Consider the following 17,982-nt stretch of genomic DNA (forward strand, 5'->3'; position numbering starts at 1 on the left):
CGAAGTATTTCCTGACTCATGTTAATTATTCCACATTTGAAAAAACCTGGAATAAATGCATAGCAAGAAAAATGAGCTTCCATGTTACATACAAAAATTAACTTGAAATGGCTCTTAGAGCTAAATATAACAGCAAAACTTGTAAACTATAGTATCATGTTCCTATGGCATTAATACAGGACACAAGAAACACCAGTAATTAAAAATGGTAAAAATTACTAAAAATTATTTTTCATCAAAATTAAAAGTTCTAGTCATCAGAAGACACTAGTGAGAATATGAAGCAAAACACAATGGGAGAAAATATTTACAATATCTGTATAAGACAAAGGACAGACATTCAGAATATATGAATCCATACTGAGGATAAGCCAATGAAGATGTATAAATATTTAAAACCACTTCGTAGAAGAAGATAACGAAAGGATGCTAAGTACATCAAAAGCAACTCAACAGGCAAATGCAATAAAATATCACTACATACCCATTAAAATGGTTAAAGTTATTTTTTAAAATCCCCATGATGAAAATGTGGAGCAAATCAGACACTTGAAATTATTATTGGACAACCACTTCGGACAAACAGAAACAAAAGCTCCTACCTACAAATTTGTCTCCTAAGTGTGTACTCAAGAAAAATGAAAACATATGATCAAAAACTTGTCCAAGAATGTTAATAGCCGCTTTATTCACCATGGCATTGAAGATGAACTTAGTGCCTGGCAGCAGGATATACAACGGGATACACAGATGGAGAAACAATGGAAGAGTGCTCATATATAAGTAAAGCATGAACTACTGGCTCCAAAACATTACATTGAGTGAAAAAGGCCATATGTTGAAATGCAAGTACTGTGCAATTCCAAATGTTTAGCATTTAGCTATGTTGTTACCATAGTTGTATGGTGAAATGTTTTCTATGTGGATACTTCTTTAAGCTTCTTGAAACCTACAGTATATTATGGTTACCTATCGTCATCCTACTCGCACTCTCGCACCATAGCTACTTACCTCTATGTAACTGTAACTCACTGCCCACCTATCAGCTTTCTCCGTCCCTCTCTCCTTCTGCTCATTACAGTCTCTGGTATCCATTCTACTTACCACTTCCATGAGAACATGTGATACTTCTCTTTCCATGCCTGGCTTCTTTTACTTAACATAACGATCTCCGGTTCTAATTCACGTTGTCACAAATGACGGAATTTCATTCTCTTTATGGCTGAATAGGATTCCCTTCTGTGTATGTACCACTTTTTCTTTATTCTTTTATTTTATTTATTTATCTTTTTAGACAGGGTCTCACTATGTAGTTGAGACTGACCTGCAACTCACTATGTAGCCCAGGATGGTCTCGAACTCACAGCGATCCTTCCGTCTCAGCCTCCTGAGTGCTGGAATTAAAGGCGTGTGCCACCATGTCCGGCTTTACACATTTTCTTTATTCAATCAGCAATAGAGTTGAAAACAATCACCACAACAATTTGTGGCAAAAATTATATCATTGACTTTGTTTATGCCTTTATACAACAATTCTAATTTTTGAAACTAAAAAATTATTTTTAGAAAAGATAAAGCTTCATATATCGTGATGTTATTTATAATATCAAAACTAATTAATAAATTTTAATAATTAAAATAAAGCAAATTAATTGAAATGTAACTATATTAAGCATTGAGAGCTAGGTAAGTGAATACAGAATATTTAACCAACAAATATGTAGATATTATAATTATATTTATAAAGTCTAGATAGAAATATAAAAATACCTAGAATACATTTTACTTAAAGTCAGAATGTGAAATTCTGTTTAAATTTCAATTAGATCAGAATAATTTTATAAATGGACAAAACTGTAAAGAAATAAGAATAAGTCAGGAGTTTTCTATTTGAATTTAGAACAAGAATAAATCAGAAGTTTTCCATTTGAATTAAGAACTTTCTTCATGGTGTTAAGATTATTTGACATAACATTTCCTTATTTTTGTTTAATATTGTATTTGCATTGCTATGATATTTGCTTGACAGATATGCATTGAGAAGTAAAAATTCTAATGACAACTTGTTCTACAAGCCTATAGACCATCATAAAACAGTGACTCACAGAGAAAAGCAAAACATAAGAGACTTGATTATTTAACTTCAGTTTTTGTTGTACTTAGTATTTCTTTCCAATTTTGGGGGCATTACCTTTTCTTCAGTGGGAAATTATCACTAACATTATTTCTTTCAAAGGATACTCTCCCTCCATTTTGCTTTTTAAAAATTCAAATGGATAACTATTTTTTTAGATGTACATTATGGTTGAGGCAGTGTTTTCCCTCTACCTGGAAAGACTATCAGCCATGAGTTCTTGATTTCTTTTTAAATGTATGGAGTTTGGACCTAGTTTGACCTTTATTAGGGCATTTGTTAAGCTTGTGGCATACAAGGCTGTGCGTGATCTAAGTAGAACCAAATCTTTTTGCAAAAATTGGTGCAGTTGCTGGGATGCAGAAAACCTATTTCCTTCCGAGATCAGATGCAAGGGTGACATGACCTGAAGCAGCGGGGCGGGGGCTCCGATCTTTGCCACCCCTTGGAGGAGGCCTGTGGTAAAAGAAAGTCAACACAGAGAACAATCGGGGGCCGGGGGATGGGAGAGAGAGAGGGAGAGGGAGGGAGGAAGAGGAAAGAAGTCTGGTGATATTTTGGTTCCAGTCTGCCCCTTGATTTTTATTCCTGTAAGTGTAAGATAGGGGATGGTCTCATCCCCTATCTATCTATCTATCTTATCTATTTACCTATTATCTATTTATAAGCTCATTTGAGATGCTTCTGCTAGTTTGAAAGCTTCTGCTATTTGCAAGCACAGGAGACCTGCCTAATACTGCTGCCTTAGGTTGGCTGACTTGAGAGACTCTCTGCCAAAGTTCTGGAAGGAGCTTGTAGGAGATATTTAATGGCCTTACAAAACAGTAGGAGTTTCATTGGCTTTTTGGAAGAATGAAAATCTGAATATACTCATTCTCATCCTCAAATCTATTGGGGGGAAAAAGCAGATGGATCCAGCAATCTCCTGTAATTGCTTACTTGGCTAAATCGCTAAGGACTATAGGGATTTGCTATTTTATGAAATTAAAAGAAGGAACAACAGAGGCATTATCTAACTTCTGAAAAAGAATGACTGCAGATTCTTAAGCCCAGCAGGAATGAGGTCATAATCAGTCCATTAGTCTTACAGTAGTTAAAAGTTGCATGCTTTGTGTCTTGCTATGGCTTGCATCAGCTATTTTCTAGCTTCCACAAAAAGAGATTTTCCACATTCTCTCAGCAAAGAGCTTAGAGCTCCAAATGTTCATCTTTTAAGTCAGGTCTCTTCAGGGAAGAAAAATAGCTATTCTATAAAGTCGACTCTAGACTCCAAAGAAATGTTAGACCTGAAACCTCTGATATGAGAGGTTTGAAAGATTACAGGCTGTGCTGGCAAGGTGGTGGTTAGAGGCAGATACCCTGCGGGGAAAACATTAAGTCTGGCCATCCTATCTTTTAGTTTTAACAAGATGGCACTCAGGATAATGTAGGCCAAGCAATGACTCGGAGTCATACTGAGTCTGAAAGGAAAATGTCTGGAGGCTAAGGATACTAGAGGGCTGTACAGGAGAGAAATCCCTAGAGTCTCTATCACTTGCTGTGCACCCTTCAAAGACACACACACACACACACACACACACACACACACACACACAGGATCAGAAAATGGAAAATGTGGGGGGGAAAGACACTTATGAATTAATAAAACCATTCATGGTAATTTTTTGTTTTATTTACTTCTAATATTTTAACTATCATATATGTTCTTTATATATTTATAATCGCTATATATACACAGTCTAGTGTACATTTTCAACATTATATGTATTTTTGCATGTTTTATATAATCTTTATAAGTATTTTTAATGATTGCACACTATTTTATCTACAAAAGTAATTTTTATACTTTGGTTTAAAAAATACTTTGAGAAAAGGATAAATATGATGACCTTTCTTTGTTTAAAGAAGAAAGTGGAATTATTAAATGATTCTTTCCTTTTTTGTTTTTATTAGTGCATGTTTGAGGAACACAATGATTGCATTCATCGTGAGAAGTTGATACATGTACCTGTTAACTCTTCTCACATCACCGTTCCCTCCCTTCCCTCCTGGCTGAATCTTTCCTCCCCTCCCCTCCTGTTCCCTCCCCTCCCCTCTCCTCTCTTCCCCTCTTCTCTTTTCTTCTCCTTCTTATACCCCAGGTTGCTTCAGAAGAATAGGGGGCTTTTGAAAGATCTCTGTCCAGACCTCCTCAGAAATTCAGATTTCGTTAATCAGGAGTAGGTCCAGTACTTATATTTTTAAAAAGCTAATAGATAATTCCAGTGTGTCCAGGAATGAGAAATACTACTAGAGCCTCAAAATATGTATGTCCTTAAAACTTATTGCTTGGGAAGGGTTTGCATCTCTTTTGGGCTCAAGACTCAGTTTATCATCTAGTAGATACTAATCAATTCACATTATTATTATCTGATTTTTTTAGACATATTCTCTTTACTAGATCCTTAAAATAGCTCATACATATGTGTGTTTCCCAGAAGTATGAGTCCAGGCTCAAATACACGACAGTTTTTGGCTCTATGTACAAATTGCCAAATGCCTCATCTTGAGTTCTAGTACCAATCTCTGGTCTCTTACGTATGTGTTCATCAATACTTAGCCAAAGAACTCAAGAAGGCAGCCCTCTGAAGATCTCTGGAATGCTTTCTCTTCTAGCAACCTCTAATTTATAGTATATTTCCACATAATTCCTAGCCCCTATGGCTCTCCAAACTTCAACTTATGTCTCCTTAATTCCCCAGGACCGAGGGCTCTGTTTGAGTCCCAGCTCCTTGTGTCACACGCAGCATTGAAACTGCCTCTAGCCTGTAATCGGGAGCGATACTGTTTGTTTTACTTCTCTAGAGCACAATCTTATGTTGCTAATGTGTAATGTCTGAAAACCACAATTTCATATTTTTTCCTGGTTTTCTAGTTGTTTAATGTCTAAATATAAACCTGGTCCCCTCTCACTCCATTTGGCTAGGAACAAAATGAGAACATTTATATTCACTGTAAGTACTAATATTTTGGATTTCCTTCTAGTAACTTTTCACGTACTTCCCTTTCTTTCCTTTTGCTCTTTCTTCTGTTCTTTTTTTTCTCCTTTCATGATAGCTGGTTCCATAGCGTTCTCCTGGAAACCTCAGAAAAATCCCTAGAGATTTATTTTGCAGAGTATATAGGGGATGTGTAGACATATAAGAGATGCCATGTGTATACATACTTAAAAAATAGTACATTGTAACTGAAACATTGAAAATCATTGACCAGTACATGTTGATTATAATTGTTCAATTCTGTTTATTTAATTTTTACTAAACATATGAACAGCAAGGACAATAATGTCTAATTTGTATTAGTTTTTCAGGGAGCTTCAAGAATTTACCTAATAATTAAAGTTTGGGGGCATCTTCTTATTCTATTATCATTAGGTTTCTGTGCTCACCTTCATCCCTGTATTGGAGCTGGTCACAGAGGTCTGTGTCTGTCCCTCTTACTAGGTTCGATGGGAGGAAGGGCAAAGATTTAAGTACCAGTGTGTGGAAGGAGCTGAAGAGGTATTTAAGTACATTGTGCAGCAATGTGGGAGTAAATTACAGAAATAATGTTAAAGTGGGAAAGCTTATGGTTTCCAGTCAAGAAGTTGACACTTCTGGGCTGGGAATTTAGCTCAGTGGTTCTGCCACCTGCTGTGCAAGCGCAAAGATCCAAGTTTGACCCCAGGTACCAAAAAAAAAAAAAAAAAAAAAAAAAAAAAAAGTTGACACTTTTTTTTTATTTCTTCACTACTGTCCTATTAAATACAAGACTTTATGTACAGATATTAAAACGACTGCCTCTATATCATCTCTGCTGAAAATTTTATTTCTATTTCTCTATATTTTGTATAAATCTGCTATCTGAATGAATGTCAATGCCTTTTTTTATAAATTCAACCTGTGCTTATACTATAGTACAGCTTTAGCACCTACATCTGAAACAACTGCAGAGGCTTGCTGAAGATACTGACTGTTTTTACCCACACCCAAGAATTATGTAATCAGAATCTCAGGAAGGCCTCCTGGAATTTACATAGTTAATTCACGCCTCAGGTGATTCTTCAGTTTGATAAATATTGGTCTAGATCAGTGGTGGAAAACTGATAGCATGTGGGCCTCAGCAGGCTACTTGTATCATTGAAAGCTCTAAAAGGTTCACCATCAGTGGTAGGCAAATGATCCTGGTTTATTAAGTGAAATAGTGCGTGCGTGTGCATGTGCATGCGTGTGTGTTCATGTGTGTGTGAAGAGTTCTTACTGACTCTGTTCTGTGCACTGGCCTCTCATGCCAGTCATCCAGACGGCACAAGCCTGTCATAGAATACTAATGTCTCATTTATTTACAAGTAGGATTATTTCAAAACCTACCCCCTACTGTACCACCATCTTCAGAAGCTATAAGCAAATCAATCTTAATTAAGAGTATCAAATGTAAATGGGTGCATTTGTGGGCTCAGCAGCTAAGTGCTTTTCTTACTAATGAGAATGAATTCCAACTGTTTTAAAGGAGGACTCTTTAGTGTGAAACTGAGGTTAGAAGTCTTTGCCATCACCGTAGCTCAGCTAAGCACTCAGAAATGTGCTACAACACCTCCAGAACTAAAAAGTAACATTAACCTGGTCCTACTGTATGGATCAAGCCCTGGATTCAAAATCTGAACAGCCCCTACATAAAAAGGAAGATTTGCTGTGTGCTAAATTAGTGTTGGCATTGATCTATGGCTTAGATGTATCATTCTTTGACCTTTTTACTTTCATTTGGTTTTTAGCTTTGGGGAAAGTAAATGAAATTATGACCTATGTATTTTACGAGGCTATTATGGAAATTCTTCATGCTCCCTGGCATTTGAGGGTTAAGACAATGGACATTCTTTCTTTCTTTTTTTTTTTTTTTTTTTTTTTTTTTGTACTGGGGATTGAACTTGGGTCCTTGCATTTGCAAGGCAGGCACTGGAACCACTGGGTTAAATTCCCAGCCCTTTGGATATTCCATGTTAAAGCTTCTTGTTTTGTTTTTGGTACCAGGGATTGAATTTAAGGCTTCTTATGTCCACAAATATTTCTGTCCTTTCTCCCACCTCCCTCCTGCTTTATATCTTGCCATATATTTAGGGGTAAGGGAGAAAAAGAATTATTTGATCAGGCCTATGAATACATGACATTATGTTAGTACATCTAACTAAATTCTTTGTTTTTATGCATGAAAAAGAATGATCAAGTTGAAATGCAGGATGTTAAGACTCTAGATGTTAGCACTGACTGCTTGGCCAAGTGGGATGCAGTGGAAGAGTTGGCCTCAGGAAAGGTTATGTACAGCAAGAACATTACAGAAAGGCGTTTATCAAATTGCAGTCATGCTCAAGGGGAAATCACACCTGAGTGATGAATTATAGCCTATCAATCAAAGCAACTTCCAATATCCAAGATAGAAAGTAAGAAAATTTTGGCCCCTCTCTGTATATGAGATCTATGTCTTGTGCTGACCATCTTCTTAGCTAACTAACCTGCTTGCCTTTCAAAAGATGAACAGTTCTTTTCTCCCCACAACCCCGCCAACATGTTATTGTGTGATTTCTTGATAGCAGCCATTCTTTCTGGGGTAAGGTGGAATCTCAGTGTTGTTTTCATCTGCATCTCTCAAATAATCAGTGATGTGGATCATTTTTTCATATATTTATTTGCTGCTTTTACTTCTTGGTCTGGAGAGATATCTGTTCATTTCAGAAGCCCATTTTTGAATTGGGTTTTTATATTTGGGAGGCCTGATTTTTTTGAGTTTTTTATATATTCTAGATGATAGTCCTTTGTCTGAGGAGCAGCTGGTAAAATTTTTCCCCCACATTGTAGGTGGCCTCTTAGCTCTGTTGGTGGTTTCTCTTGTAGTGCAGGAGCTTTTGAATAAGATGAGATCCCAGTTGTTGATTCTTTGTGCTAGTTTCTATGCTACTGAGGATTTGTTCATAAAGTCTTTTCCTATGCCAATGTCTCTGAGAGTTCTGCCTAATTTATCTCCAGTGAGTTTAGTGTTTTTGTTTTAATATTTAGATTTTTTAATCACTTGGCTATTAGTTTAGGGCATGGAGAAAGTTAAGGGTCTAGTTTTAATCTTTGGCAAGTTGAAATCCAGTTTTTTCAACAGCATTTATTAAAGAGGCTATTTTTCCTCCACTGAGGATGGTTGGCTCCTTTGTTGAGTGCAAACTGGTACAACCACTGCAGAAATCAATGTGGAGAGACCTCAGAGAAAGAGGATTAGAGGTTCCATTTGACCCAGCTGTCCCTCTGCTGGGTATCTTTCCAAAAGAATTAAAAGAATCATACCACAGCAATATATGCACATCCATGTTTATAATGGCACAGTTTGCAATAGCTAAAATATGGAAACAGCCCAGTTGCCCATCAGTTGGACCCTGGATAAAGAAGATGTGGTTTTTCTATAAAATGGAGTGCTCAGCTATAAAGAATGAGAAACTAGAGTCATTCATAGGAAAATGGATGCATATTGAGGCCATACTCAAGTGAAATAAGTAGGACACACATGTGTAAATACCAAATAGTTTCCCTAGTGTGGAAAATTAAAAGTGTAAGTATGATCCAAATTGTATAACTGATAATATGAAATAGGAAGAAAAGGGCTAAAGGTGTAGTGGAAGTGGGAAGGGTAGGGGAAAGGAAATAAGGGAAAAGAAAAAACATGAGAAAAGGAAAACATGGAAACAAAGTCTTTGTAAATGGGGGAGGGTGGAAGGGGTGAAGGGAGGGCAGGGGTATGGGGAAAAATGAGAACCAAGATCTGTCATGTACAAGATCTCACCAATGAATGTAATTGTATTGTGTACTTAAAAAGTACCAATAAACTCAATGGAAAAAAAAAAGATGAACAGTTGTAACCTGATTCATGGTGGTCTTTCAAGGGATGAATCTGTGTTTCTAGTTCCTATTACCTCCTTTGAAGTGATAAGCAGATCTATACAGATTCAGGAGCTGGTTAGACAGATGAAATTCTCTTATTTCTAACCTCTTCCACACATGCAATTATTAAGTTAGGTAAGAACTAGTCATTTTTTTATCCTTCACTCATCCAACTCCATTCTTTTACATGATCAGCTAAATGTAGCAAAATAGTGACTACTCTAGAAAGCAATAAAATTGGAGGATAGACACTACCTGACTTCAACTCTTACTGTAAAGCTATAGTAACCAAGACAATATGTCAGCTTGCTCATCACTGGGATAAAGTACTTGACACCTGCAATGTAAAGGATTGAGGCATTACTGGGTTACAATTTCAGAGAATTAAATACATGGTAGGCTGGCTCCAAGGCTGAAATAGCACGTCAGAAGGGCATCGTGGACAAAGCTTAGTTAGTTCAGCCAGAAAACAGAACAAAGGGGAAGAGCAGCACAGAGAGATACACCCTCAGAATCCATCCCCTAGGGACCCATATCCTCCAACTGAGCCCCACCTTCCTAAAGTACATTCAGCTATGAAGTCAGCAGATTAATATACTGAGGAGCATCGTGGTTCCATGATCCACCCACTTCTCCAGGAGTCTCTCCATCCATCCAAGTTGAAAATTAACTGGCACACTGTGGTACTGGTGAAAGAATAGCCCTAGGGATAATGACCAAAACAGGGGACTAACACACACAGAATCAACAAATCTTTGACAAAGACGCATATAAATATAGTGAAAGTGTCTTTGACAGCACAGCAAAGGCAATGGAATGGAGAAAAGTTAGGAGAGAAGCGAGGAGCTAGAATAACTGGGCATTCAAATGCAACAAAACAGAAAGAAAGAAAGAACAAAAATAATCTAGACATAAAATCCTTCACAAATATTAACTCAACATGGATCATACCCCTGAATGTAAAACATGAAACACAAAACTCTTAGAATAAAATACAGGAGAAAATTTAGAGAGCCTTGGGATTGGTGTTGACTTTGTTGATACAACATAAAAGGCACAATCTATGAAAGAATTAATAAACTAGACTTCATTAAAATTAAAATTTCCACTTTGCAAAAGACACTGCCAAGAGATTGAGATATTAATCATATGCTGAAAGGAAATATTTTCAAAATATGTGTGCCATATAAAAGACTTATGCAAAATATATAGACACCTGTTAAAACTTAATATTATAACACAAACAACTAAATTTAAAAACTGGGTTAAAGACCTCAGCAGATACATTAGTAAACAAGATACACCGATCACAAGCATGTTATAAGTCATCCAGAGAATCCAAGTCAAAACAACAGTGTGTACCACTGTACACTTAACTAAATGGCCAAAATTCAAAATACTGACAATACCAAATTCTTGAGAGGATGGGGAGCAATAATAACTCATTAATTGCTGGCAGGAATGCAAACATGGATTCTGTACTTTGGAAGAAAGTTTAGTAGTTTCTTACAAGACATATGCACTCTTAGCATATGATCCAGTAACCATCCACCCTATAATTCAAAGGAGCTGAAAGTGTATGTTCGTACAAATACCTGTACATATTCCTGTACATGGATGTCTGTAACAACTTTTTCCATCATTTCCAAAACTTGTAAGCATGTAAGATGTCCATCAGTAACTGCTTAATAAACTGTGGTCCATCCAGATGATGAATAAGAGTCATCATTAAAAGTCAATGAGCTATCAGGCTGTAAAATGACACAGAGGGAAGTGAAATACATAGTGCTAAATGGAAGAAGCAAATTTGAAAAGGCTACATATGATGGGACGCTCTGGGAAAAGCAAAACTACAGGGACAAGAAAAAGTGGTTGCTAAGGGATGTGGAGAAGGGAGAATGGTGAATATCATTATAATTTGTCCAAACTCATAGAAAGCACAACACTGAGAACGGACCCTGATGTAAACTATAGGTATTGTGTGAATCATTGATGGATGAGTGTAGAGCCCCAACTGTAATAAATGCACCATTCAAATGGGATATACTGGTAATGGAGGAGGCTATTCACTTGTGGGTGCATGGGGAATCTTAAGAAGTTTTCCTCTAAACTGCTGTTCAGATTCTATAATTGCTTTAAAAAGTAGTCTATTTGAAAACATGTAACAAAATATCCATTAATTGTGGAACAATTGTCAAAGAGACAATAAATGTGAGGAGAATGTGACAAAGAAAGGAAAGAGAAACAGAAACGGAAATATTTGAAGTATTAATGGCTGAAATTTTCTAAAAGTACTGACAGACACCAAATCACAGATATTGGAATCTCATAAAATACCAAGCAAGATAAATACAAAGCAGCAGGAGGAGAAGGAGGAAGAGGAGGAGGAGGAGGAGGAGGAGGAGAATTGAAATCTAGGCATATAATACTCAAATCAGAAAAACAAAAGAACCTAAATAACATAAAAAAGTCTTGAAAGAAGTTAGAACAAAAAATATTCCCCTTATAGAACAACATAGACAAGATTAAATCAGATTTACAGTCCTGAACCCTGCAAACAAGATGACGATGAAGTCTGAGAAGGAAAACCCACAAATCTAGAAATCAATATGCAGAGAAATCATCTTTGAAAAGTGAAGAAGAAATAAAAAGTTTCTTAGACAAATGAAATTTGATGGAATTCAGCTATACATCTTTTCTGCAGGGATCCTTAAATTCTTCAGAAAGGAGCAAAATGATCTACATAAAGAAAGGAAGAACATCAGAGGAAGTTCCTGTGATTTAAATCATGCACCCTCCAAAATTCAGATATTGCTAATGTGGTACTATTGAAAAGTAGGGCTGGATGCAATGGCACATGCCTATAATCTCTGCACTCAGGAGGCTGAGGCAAGAGGGTTGCTGCAAGTTCTAGGCCAGCCTGGGCTACATAGATGCTATCTGAAAGAAAGAAAAAAAGAAAGAAAGAAAGAAAGAAAGAAAGAAAGAAAGAAAGAAAGAAAGAAAGAAAGAAAGAAAGAAAGAAAGAAAGAAGGAAAGAAAGAAAGAAAGAAAGAAGAGCCATTAAGAGGCAAATAGGCCATGCGTTTCTTCCCTTGCGAATGGGATTAAGGTCCTTGTTTTTTTTTTTAAAAAAAAAAAGGCTTTGCATAGCATTGAGCTAACTTGCTTTCTTGTGCTTCCACCTTTTACCACTGGAGAACCTGGAAATCCTCCTCTGCACAGAATTCAGTCCTCACCAGACAATGATCCTGGTAGCACCTTGATCCTGAACTTTCCAGCTGGCAGAACTCTGAGAAAGTAAATGTCTGTTCTTTATGAATTTTCTGCTTTGTGATATTTTGTTATGCTGGTATAAACAGAAAAGTATTTTATTTTTCCAATTCTTAATTGAAGCAATGGATTTATTTTTGTTCAAATCAACAATAACAATAATGTTTCAGTTGATTATAGCATATGGATAAGTGAAATGAATGACAGCAATATTATAAAGTATGAGAATAAAAAATTGAGAATACTGTGTCATAAGTACTTGTCTTATAAGTGAAGTGGTGTAGCGTTATTTGAAAGTGAACTTAACTCAGTTTTATTAATGTATACTGCAAACTCTAGGCCAATAATTAGAACACTTAACAACAACTGATATGCAAAAAGGAGAGAAAAAATATTCCATTAACTTCATAGGAATATGGGCATAGAAAATAGTTACAAATATGGTAGATAGTAATCAAATCATTCCAACCACTTCAAATGCGAATGTTATAAAAGAGAAAGAATAAATGCAAAAAACAAGACCCAAATATTGTTTACAAACTGTTTTCTTTAGATATAAACACACCAATAGATTAAAAGTGAAAGAATAGAGAAAATATAATGGTCGCACTAATCAAATGATAAATGGAATAGTTATATTCCAGACATAAAAAAAGGATATAGAGTAAAGAAAGACACTGCATAATCATGCAATCTCTAAACTATATCTCTAAAATATTTCACAATGCTATAATGTGTATAGATCTTAAAATAGTTTCAAAATGTGTAAGGCAGAAAGTGATAGAATTTTAAGGAGAAGTAGAGAATTCACTACCATGGTTGGAGACTTCAACACCTCATTCTTAGTAATTGAAGGACCCTGTAGGCAGAAAATCAGTAAGAATATAATTAAACCGAACATCATCATCAATCAAATTGACATTTGTTGAAGATGTCATATAATAGCATTTATGACACATTTTTCTCAGGCTGACACAGAACACTGATCGAGATAGATCACAATCAGAGTCATAAAAATCCATGTTGACCAATTCAAATGAATGCAAATCATACAGAGTATGGCTTCAGGCCACAGTAGAATGAGATCAGAAAGACATCTGGAAAACCCAAAATAATTGGAGATCGTGCAATAAACTTCCAACCATAAGTATATGGGAGAAATATTATGAGAAATTTAAAAAATATTTCGAAGTAAATATGAGAATATGTGAAATGCAGTGAAAATGATGCCTGGATGGAAATGTATAGCATCAAGTGCATACAGGGTAAAATGATAAAGATCTAAAGTAAATACTCCCAAGTGAAGAGCACTTTAAAATGAAAGCAAGTGGAAGAAAAGAAGCAATGAAAATAAGAACAGAAAACAAAGTTGAAAACTAAAAAGCAGTAGAGTAAACCAAAGGAAATGGAAAATACCAGTCTACCCAGTCTAACCCAGAAAAAAATAAAAAAAGAGAGAAGATGCAAAGAAGAATCTGAAGAGATACAACATTTCATGTACCATGAAGGGTTGCTAGTTAAAACTGCAGTAAGATACCATTGCCTAATATTGCACTGGTTAAATTCCATCACGTCATCTAAATGTAAAATGGTACCAACACTTAGGAAGAGAATTTGTCAGTTTTTTACAAAACTAAACATCAGCTTGCTATGTGCGCTGGCATTGCACTTCTATCTATTTACCCAAATGAGGTGAAAATTTATATCCACACAGAGCATTCAAATACAAGAGGCGATCAAAAATATAGTTGGCATTTACATTTCAAAAATTATTACAGTAAAAGACACATTGCCATCCATCCCCCTTAAAACAGTTCCCCTGGATTCAAACACACTTAGTCCACTATTCAGGCCATTTTCTGAAGTAGTTGTGGAAGTCTTCTTCTGTAAGTTCCTTTAAGAGTTGTGATAAAAAGTGCAGTGGATGGTGTTGGTGGGTCCCATGTGTCAGAAAGGCAGGTTAATAAAAGCTTTACAGCATGTCATTATCCACTTATTCACAGGATCATGTGTCATTAGACTTCTGGCTCTTCCCCAAACTCAAAATGATCAGAAAATATAAATGCAGGCTACCGAGGCAGTCACAACCAAGCAAAGATACTCGGGGAAGAGGATTTCAGAAAGTGGCAAGAACAGGGACGTCAACAAGTGTGTTAGAAGTGAGGGGCAGAGGGGCCAGGGGTTTAGCTCAGTGGTGCTGTTCCTGCCTCACAAGCACAAGGCTCTGAGTTCGATCGCTGATACCAAAAGGTGAAGGAGAAGGAGAAAGAGAAGTGAGGGGGGAGTATTTGGGGGAAAATGCTGGCAAGATATTTTACTGTAAAAATTTTTAAAAGACTTTCATTGTACTTCATCACACATCATAAATATTTATAATAGCTTTAGTCATAATTTCCCAAAGCTGAAAACAATGAAGCTGTACTTCAGTGGATGAACGGATAAACAAATTGGAATACATTGGTACCATGGAGTAATATTTAGGAATAAAAAGAATAAATTTAGGAATAAAAGGAATTAGTTTAGGAATAAATAGGATTATCAAGCCACAGAAAGAATAAAAGAATCTTAAATGACTATTGCTAAGTGAAAGAAGCTTATGTGAAAAAGCTAAACATTATATGATTCATTCCATGGTTCCATTGAAGAGATTTAGAAGTTGTTTGTAATATCATGGGTATTGATTAGGCATCAAGACAGACTCTGAGAAATTAAAGAGTGAAATGTGAGCCAGGCATGGTAGCATATGCCTGTAATTCCCACTACTTAGGAGGATGAGGTAGGAGAACTGCAAGTTTAAAGCCAGCCTGGGTAACTTAACAAGACCCTGACTCAAAAAAAGGAGGGGAGGGTTAAGGATGTAGATCAGTGATAGAGCACTTGCCTAGTATGTGTGAGGCCCTGGGTTCAATCTCCAGCACCACAAACCAAACCAAAACACAGAATGAAATGTGAAATGGGCATGGTGACAGCATGGAATAGCACTCAAAGCAATATTATGGGATATCTTCACAGACTTGGCTCCAAGAAATCTATGGAAAGGCTGCAGTCCAAGGCATAAGCACGTAGGTTTAAAGGGAGTCAGATTATCCCTAGCAAGTGTGAAAATGGAGCAGGACCTCAGTAATGGTTTTAAAAATGGTCTTCAGTAATTCTTCAATCCTCCTTCCTTCAAAAGGTGGAGCCTAATTTTCTTCCCCTTGAGAATGAACTGGGTTTAGTGACTCACTTTTAATCAATAGGATTAGGTGAATGCATCATTGTGTAGCAGCTGAGACCAGCTCATAAATGGCATGGTAATCTCCTCTTTTTGCACACACACACACACATACACACACACACACTGTCTCCCCCCCCCCTCTTTCAAATAACCACAAAGTTCTTGCTCTGCAGGGAGCCAGTTGCCATTTCCTGAGGACATTTATCAGGGAGATGCCCATATAGGGAATCAGATCCTCTTGCTAATAATAATGCAAGAGAGCCATCTTATAAACAGACTCTATGGCCTTGGGCAAACTTACAGATATGAGCAGCTCTGGGTAACGTCTTGACTTTGACATCATGAAACTGAGCTATACTGTCCCAAATATCTAGTATGCAACACTAAGTTTAGAGGTTGTTGTACAGTGATAGATAACTAATACATTAATTTAGGACTAGAAAGTCACATTTGAAGATAGGTGTGGGGACTGAGAAGGATATAAAGGTCTAGAAAATGTGCTGAAGAATATGGGGCCAGGACCCAAGTCCAGTTATCAGAAGAGGGGCTCAGTTAAGCTACCAAGGGAACTGTAGAGTGAGTTACCGTGTCTTGTCTTGGCAGAGTTTGGGTTGGCCCTCAGATTGGAATGCGAGGATGAGACTCTAAGTGGGCATCAAATGGCATCGTGTGGGAGGGAATTGAGGTGAGAAGCTGAGAATGAGGTTGGACTTGACATTATCCAAAGTGAGGCTTGATGCACAGTGAATGGAAATGAAAACAACTGGACTAAAAATGAGAAAATTTGGGTAGGAGGCTCATCCTCCTACTCATCAGTTGGATAATTTTGCAGCATACTTATTTCTTATGTTCTTTGGCTTGTTAATCAAAGAAATAAGGGCTTTAGGCTAAATTATCTTAAGGATGATTTTCAAATGGACCCACTTTTTTTTTTTTTTTTTATTAGATTGTTTTTTTTTTTTTTTTTTTTTTTTGAGACAGGTTTCTTTACATAGACCAGGCTGGCCTTGAACTCACTATGTAGCCCAGGCTGGTCTCAGACTTGCAAAACTTCTCCATCACTTCTACACCTATGCTTATTGCAAGGAGTACTATAGTGATCCTCCTGCCTCAGCCCCCGAGTGCTGGGATTACAGACGTGCACCACCACACCCGGCCTGGACCCACATTTTCTAGTTTTGTAGGGGACTTGTCTCATGGGGCCACTGCTTCATGGATCTGTAAGATATTGTTTCTTTTTGTTTTTGTTTCATTAATTTACACTTCCTCTTCTTCCTCCTCTTCCTTCTTCTCATTCTTTATCATCATCATAACCATTTTTCATTCCTCAAGGGAAATGTAACTGAACATCAAGAGATGGTTTCCTGCCTTTTCCCTGAGTTCTGACTGATCACCATTAGGGCCCTCACAGTGACATGCTTGACACCTAGAGTAGGACTGATCGGAGTCAACCTCTCACCCCCAGTAGTGACCAAGCAATCTGTCATCTCTGCCATAACCCTGATTTTAATATGTGATCTACTTCAGTGATTCATATATATATTTCAAAATTTTTAGGTATCATACTTACTATAAAGACTATATGTGAATAATGTAGGTATTTAAACTCTATTGTGCTTGGCTCAAATGCTCATGAAAAATTTTGCTATATCCTCTATTATTTGGAGAAGTAACTCTCCAGAAGCTTTCAAAGACTCTCTTCATTATCATTATTATTTTATTTATTTATTTACTTTTGGTACTGGGGATCGAACTCGGTACTTGCACTTGCAAGGCAAGGCAACAGCACCACTGAGCTACATCCCTGGCCTTTCTTCCTTTTTATAAATAATTTTACTAAAGTATAATTCACATGCTACATAATAACCTATTTGAGGTGTTCACTTTGAAAATGGCTGTGTAACTCCGGGGTAGAGTATCTCCAGCCTTCATTACTCAGCACCAAAGTAAAACAAAATACCAGAGCTTACTCCAGTGGACTTTGGAATATTACCCTAGTAATTTTTAAAAGAAATATATGATACACAAAATTGGTCATTTTAATAATTTTTATGTGTGCTATCAAATACAGTTTGCGCTCAACTTACAAACGAGTTCCATTCCTGGAGGATGTTCCCAAGTCAGATTCGTTCATAAGCCTGACAAAGCGAGTCTGATACACCTTTGACCCACATATACAATACATATTGCTTTGTGCTTCCTAGCAGGTCCCCTCCGTATCACCACTGCTTCTCCTTTAGCTTCCAGACATCCTGGGCTCAGACTGAGCACTGTACACTATCGCACTGTGCAGAAAGCACACAGCAGCACAACTTGACGATATCTGGCAAACACGTGCGCTACTTCAGCATTTGTTTGCGTCTACTAGTGTTTGTAATGCGAGATCTTTAAGAATCTGTGAAAGTTTTTCTTTTCTCTTCTCATTG

The sequence above is a fragment of the Fukomys damarensis genome, unplaced genomic scaffold, assembly GCF_012274545.1.
Source record: "Fukomys damarensis isolate Sample0158 unplaced genomic scaffold, DMR_v1.0_HiC HiC_scaffold_12, whole genome shotgun sequence".
In the NCBI taxonomy this organism is placed as follows: Eukaryota; Metazoa; Chordata; class Mammalia; order Rodentia; family Bathyergidae; genus Fukomys; species Fukomys damarensis.